Source organism: Hirundo rustica, unplaced genomic scaffold (assembly GCF_015227805.2).
Source record: "Hirundo rustica isolate bHirRus1 unplaced genomic scaffold, bHirRus1.pri.v3 scaffold_140_arrow_ctg1, whole genome shotgun sequence".
Taxonomy (NCBI): Eukaryota; Metazoa; Chordata; class Aves; order Passeriformes; family Hirundinidae; genus Hirundo; species Hirundo rustica.
In genome coordinates this window covers 89,586-96,102 of record NW_026690225.1, presented here as the reverse complement: position 1 = coordinate 96,102, position 6,517 = coordinate 89,586, and positions in this window count along the sequence as shown.

Here is a 6,517-nt window from a genome sequence, read left to right as displayed (position 1 = left end):
ATGTTGAGGGTTAAGTTTCCTGTAGAATTTTTCCCCCCCCCATAAGTTGCTAGGAGACTAAATACTGGTAGTTAAAGGGTGCTTGACCCGGACAAAAGGGATTTGATCACTTAGTTTTGGGGGGAGTTAAAAAAAGCTCCTGGAGAGCCGAGGGCGGGGGGGCTCGCCGCTCTCGGCTTCCGGGGAGCACGGTCGGGCGACTGGTAGCTGCGTGGAGTCCACAGATAACGGAGGAGTCTGGTCCTGGGAATTCTATCATCTGTTGGGGCACCCAGGAATTCGGAGTTTCTTCACTTCCCTGCTGGATTTTGGGTCAGCCCGGGCCCAGCCACTGCGGGTTCTCCAGCACTGCTCGCTTCGCCTGCCAGGACACCCCCCTGCCTGCTGGGGACAATCCACCGCTTTCCAGCCATCAGCGCCCGAGTTTCCACCGTTTGCCCCTCGGGGTTCTTGGTTCTGTTTTACTATTATTATAATTGCTGTTGTTGTTTGTCTGTCCTGTTATAGTTACTAGTAAAGGGCTGTTATTCCTTTCCTCATAGCTCTGACTGAAAAGTTTTTTTTAATCTTCCAAATCATAATAACATGGAGGGAAGGATTTAAATTCATCATTCCTAGAGAGGCCTGCCTCTCCTTAGCAGACACCTGTCTTTTCAAACCAAGACATACACACATTGCAGAAAAGTGTGCTAGTGAATTCTCAGCCAGTCTGAGAAGCATTTCAAAGGTTTCTGCAACGGATCAATCGATCAGTTGCTATTCTGAAGGGTTAAAAAAAAGAAATTAGAGTAAGATTTTAAAACAGCTATATTACAACAACTTACCAATACCCTAAATGAACTTTTGCATTAGAATTTTTGAAGAGACAAACTCCTCACAAACTACAACTGTCTTTTCTTTATGGGGAGACACCTTACAAGTAATGTTACCACAGAATTGATAATCCATGTTTTCTTTGCAGGTTCCATTCAACACAGCCAAAAAATATATGTAATAGGAAATATTTGTAAGCTGAATTATTAAGTTACTAAATGCAGCAGAGGCCTGCTGTACCTGTCCATGTACGTAAACACATTTGCTCTCTCATCTCACGAGTCATTCTGCAAGTTGCAAGAAACAGCTGAGTGCTCTCAGTAACTCCAAGTAACTCATTCCTTCTACCATCCTGAGTGGATGGGCAAAAGTAACATGAAACAATAGAAAGAACTCTTCAATTCTATCAAAACTTAACTCTTAAAAGATCTGTTTTTATTCAGGGGAAGCAGATGTACCAAACACACAGGAGAACAGGATTTTCAACAGCGCTCTTTGGTCCGGCAGTCGGTATGGTCAAGAACTGCTTTCCTCAGGAACTGAGGGATAATCCCTCTCAAAGCCTCCAGGACTGCATGGTGAGTAAAGCCTGGATGGACCAACTTGCATTCCACCTGTTAGATGGTAATCCTTACATACTCTGAGCAGTGTTTATTAAAGCAGTTAAAGGATACTGGAAAAACCTCCTTTCCTGACCTGATCTGTGATTTGAGGGTAAGAAAAGAGATCAGTTTTCAAAAGAGTAAAAGAGTGTTTCCATTGAGGAATTCCCTAAATGTGCCTGAGAAGGTTGCACTTCAGAGAAGGCAATGAAACAATATATGCATCAAAAAGAAGTTAGCTCAGTGTTGAGAATAAATCCACAGAAATACATACTACAAATATTAACCCATTTTATACACAGAATGGCTACGACTCCTTAACTTTTATTTCAAGTCATACAAGTATCCATGTGACTCCTTCTGGGGGACGTGTTGCACCACTGCCCTGCCCTGGGAGGGAAATTCCTTTCTCCTAGTGTCCAGTCTGGGCCTCCCCAGCTGCCCTTTGCATTAATCTTTTCTTTCTCTGGCTGTTTTCTATTCTGTCAAAGGGATCCACCATCTCTGAAACTGCCCTTCAATCCCTCCCAGGCCTCTACTCTGCTGTCCTCAGTCTCCACTCCACTGAGCACAGAGCTCCTTTGTCCCTACACAGTGGTCAAGGGCTTGAGGCCAAGAGCCTCTGGACCAGAGGGACGGGCCTTTTCCATAGGAAGGAAATCACAGAAGCCCAGTATTGAAAGGTGAAAGTCAGTCACCAGAGGCCAAGGTCAGCCAGACCTGTTTATCTTGGCAGCTTTTGTCTGGGAGCAATCCTCAGATAGATGGAATTTTTGAGGCCATATTCCAATTTTGGCCATGGGCACGTGGAGGAGAAGGATGGTTCTTTTCCACAGGAAGAAAAGCACAGCCCCAGTGTTTCAATGCAGCTGAGAGCAGGCCCAAGGGAAGCCAAGGGAAGCTAGATTGGTCAGTCCTGGTGTTGTGGGTGAATTAAGTTGAATGGGACAGTTGTGGGTTGTTGTTGGGTGGGGTTGTTCCGGCTGGGTTTGTGTTTGGAGTTTGGGTTTTTCACTTTGTGATGAGTGACCAGTGGGGGAAAGCTGAGAGGGGACGGCACGAGGGAGCTTTGGCTGGAGGAGTGACATCATGGAGTACGGGATTGGCGCAGCGTAGCAGCCAATCACTGACTGAGGTGCAAAATGATTGGACAGAAATGCGCCGTCGGATTGGACCAATCAGAACCCCTGGATGGGAGCCAATGAGAAGAGAGATGATTTGGATCCACCTGGAGGCTATAAAAGGTCACCCCGGGGACAGGTGGGGTCCTATGGAGGTACTGGTGACCAAAGGAGCACCCGGCACGCGTGCTGTCTCTTTTTGATTCAAGTCTGCTTTGTCGCTCAGGACCTTGGGCTTATCTCAGGTCCCTGTTTTCAGTTGTTGATTTCATTAATAAAAAACCAGTTAACCTAATCATGGTGACTGACTCCTTTGGGTTTTTTGTTTGGTTGCTTGGTTTTGGATTTGTTTGTTATTTTTTTAACTTTCCTTGTCAGCTCTGGGCAGAGCTCTGTAACTCTATGTGACACTTGCCTGTGGCACTGTGGAGGTGGCCAGGGGGACCTTCCCCGAGCTGTGTGCACAGCAATGCACATCAGCCCAGGCCGGGGGTGCTCAGTGCCCGGTCAGTTTTGCTGTCTGGGCATGGCTCTGGACGCTTCCCTTGGAGCGTCTCCAGGCAGGGAACGTTGGAGCTGTCACCACCCTGGTGTCACAGAGAGGGGAACGCTGGGGCTGTCCCGCTCCTGCCCCGGCCCCAAGAGCTCTGCCAGCGCCTGGAGGAGACACAAAGGCTGAGCCCAAGGGTGAGAACTGCAGAAGGGGCTGAGCTGGGAGGGAGGCAGCGGGATCATGGAGTCCAGGCCCCGGCCCTACACAGACAGCCCAACAGTGGCAGCCTGGGCATTCCCGGGAGCGGTGTCCAAAGGCTCCTGGAGCTGGGGCAGCCTCACAGCTGTGACCATTCCCTGGGGAGCCTGGTGAGTGGTCAAGCCCCCTGTAGGGGAAGAAGCTTTTGCTGTTCTCCGGCCCGCAGCTGGCCTGGCCCAGCCCCAGCCGTTCCCTGGGGTGCATTCCCTGCTGGCCCCGGGGCAGAAGTCTCAGCTGCCCCTGCTGCTGTCCCTGGGCAGGAGGCGCAGCCCCCGGGGAGCTCTGAGCTCCGTCTGCTGGGCTGCGGCCGAAGCGAGCCAGTGCTGGCAGAGCTCTGGGGAAAGGTCCCGGCCCTGGCTTGGGGCTGGGCCAGTGGCCCAGGGAGCAAATCAACTTGCAGCTGCTGCCCCAGAGCAGGGAAGAGCAGGAATTGCTGGCTGGGAGAGACTCTTGCCAAGGGCCTGCAGCGCCAGGACACAGGCCATGGCTGGACGCTGCTTGGGGCCAGGGTGAGCTGGGATGTGGGGATGGACTTGTTCCCTGGGAGGGCGGTGGGGCCCTGGCACAGAGTGGGAGGAAAAGCTGCAGCTGCCCTGGAATGGCTGGAAGTGTGCAAGGCCTTGTTGGAGGGGACTTCCTGCCCAGATGGGATGGGATGGGATGGGGCAGTGTAATGTGGGGATTGCAGTGTGGAGGTGGTAGGAAAGTTGGGAGAGGTAGGGATTGCAATGGGGGGAGATGGGTTGGTTTGGGCTCTTGGAGTAGGGGAGTAGAGGGAGGGAAAGCGAGAGGCAGTTTTTAAAGGCTGCTGGTGCTTTAAGGAATTTTGGGGCCTGGAAGTGACTTGTGGGAGGTTGCTGTGAAATGGGGAAGGCTGAGTTTAAGGTGCTGTGCTGTGCTGTTCAGGGCTGAGGTGGAGGGGCAGTGATTTTTGGAGGGTAAGGGCACCTGCTCCCAAGAAAGAAAGAAATTAATAAATGAGAGAGAGAGAAGGAAAGGTGGAAGGAAAAAGGAAGGAAGGGTTTTAAATGAAGCTCTATATGTCTAATTTAATAAGCAACAAAGCTGAATTTAACAGCAATGCAATTTTTTTTAAGTAGCATTTTATAATCAAGCATATACAAAAAAATTGTCAGTGATTAATTAAAGATAAGTAATGTTCGGATAAAGCATAAGCAAAAATGACTGGGGTATGGAGGGGGGGCTTCTCACCCTACCTCATGTACAAAACAAAGTAATCCAACTTGAACTCATATACTGTATGCTAATATATATTCATTAATATTTCCTGTAAATCTCCCCCTATTTCCAATTCTTAAAATCTGTGTCACTATACTACATAGCGCATGCTCCACTGGTTATTAGGGGGTCTTCTTCAGATGAAGGCTCATCATCTTCCTCGCGTCCTATGAATAACCTTGCTGTTTGCATGTGCGCTCTAAGATTTGTGTTATACATAATTAAACATTATGTTCCAAAAAGTAATTATTTCATGGATCAAACCACCACCCAAACTCCCTACCTTGGAACAGTCACAACTTTGTCCATCTCAAGGCCAGTTCTGTCTTAAGACAACCTGTATCCCATAACATCTGCAAAGGGCCCATCTCCCTACCTTGGAGTACTCCCAGTTTTGGCCAATCCAGCTTTGAAACTCTTCTTTATCTCAAACTGAATCCTGTATCTTATTTTTCTCATGTAGCATCTGCCAAGGGGCCCATCTGCTTTGTAACAATAATCACATATATTTTTCCTTCACTACTTGATAACAAATACTTTCTAAAATATATCTTTCTAAAATATTAATATAGTTACAATTAGCAGCAATCATTTTCATTTATTACATCTGGGATATAAAAAACCCAGAAGTCTTCATCACTTTATTTCTCACAGAAATAGAAAAAGCATTCAGCATCACAGTATCAGCAAACCCTATAAAAATAACAAATTTCATCCCTTCCTCCTATATTCATTGTATACAATCTCACAAAGTTGACCACTGACATTTCAGTCTTGGCCAGGCCTTTTCTGTAGGCTATTTAGTGTTACATCCCCGAGCAGCCAAAGCTGAATATTAGCATTGTTAGCCTTATATCACATTATCAAATTTTAATTATGCATACAAATATATATTATTGTGTTATATATAACTATTAGTATTAATTTTTTATTATTATTGTAATATCACTTGCACAAATGAACCTAAACTCAACAATAAAACCTTCTTCTGTCTCTCCATGTGGGAGCATTCCAAAACCAATTCTTCCTTCTCTTGGCGCTGTTTCCAATGTGTTGTTAACAAAACTCACCCTCTTCCCAAATGCACAAGTTCTTTTTCTTTTTCCATATGCAATTTTTGGATTCATATTAATACATCCACTGCTTCAGCTTCTTTTAACCAACTGCCCCACTGCTAGCATGGTGCTCAGAACTCAGCCCACTCCAGAGCCAGGAGCTCTAGGGAAGGGCTTTCCGTACAGGAATTTTGTATGGCACTGATTGCTCAAATTTACATTTAAAAAATGACATTTTGGTGTGATGTATGCCAATTTGGTTCTACCCGTGGGCAGGGTCAGCACTACAGACCCCACCTGAAGGAATCAGTGTCATTTACTACAGTTCAAAGCAGCAAAGGAGGACAAAAGGAGCAGCTCAGCAATGCACCCAACCATCACTACCAAAGATTGCCTGCAGGGATTGAGAAAGATCCAGCCCCAGTTACCCTCAGACTTTCCCATCACCCACACCCACACATCAGCTGGGGGAAGCTGTCCCAGCCAAGGACTGGAGAGCCACTCCCGCACACTGGGAATTCCTGCAGGTGCCTCCAGCCACAGGTGAGGCTCCAACCTGGCTGTGAGAGGGCCCAGCTCTGATAGTGCTGAATAAACAAACTGACAGCACTTCTAGTGCAGGAACAGCTGGTTTCATCCTCCTCTTGGGTTCCTCCCAAAGCCTGGCCAGGGCCCAAGGAGGAACCAAGGGAGGTGACTTTGACCATCCAGCCCCAAACAAGGCCAGATGTCAGATTTCATGGCCTTGTCTGGCTTCTAAACACAGAAAGGTCAATACATGTTTCACTAATGAGTGGATACAATTATCACAGTGCTAATGACCATGCATATTTTGTTAGTGAACAGATACAAAGATAACCTTTGGTTGAAGGTTGATGCAGAGGTCACCTTTGGCTCAGGGCCTGCTGTTCAGGCCTCACTCAGGCCTCTTGTCCA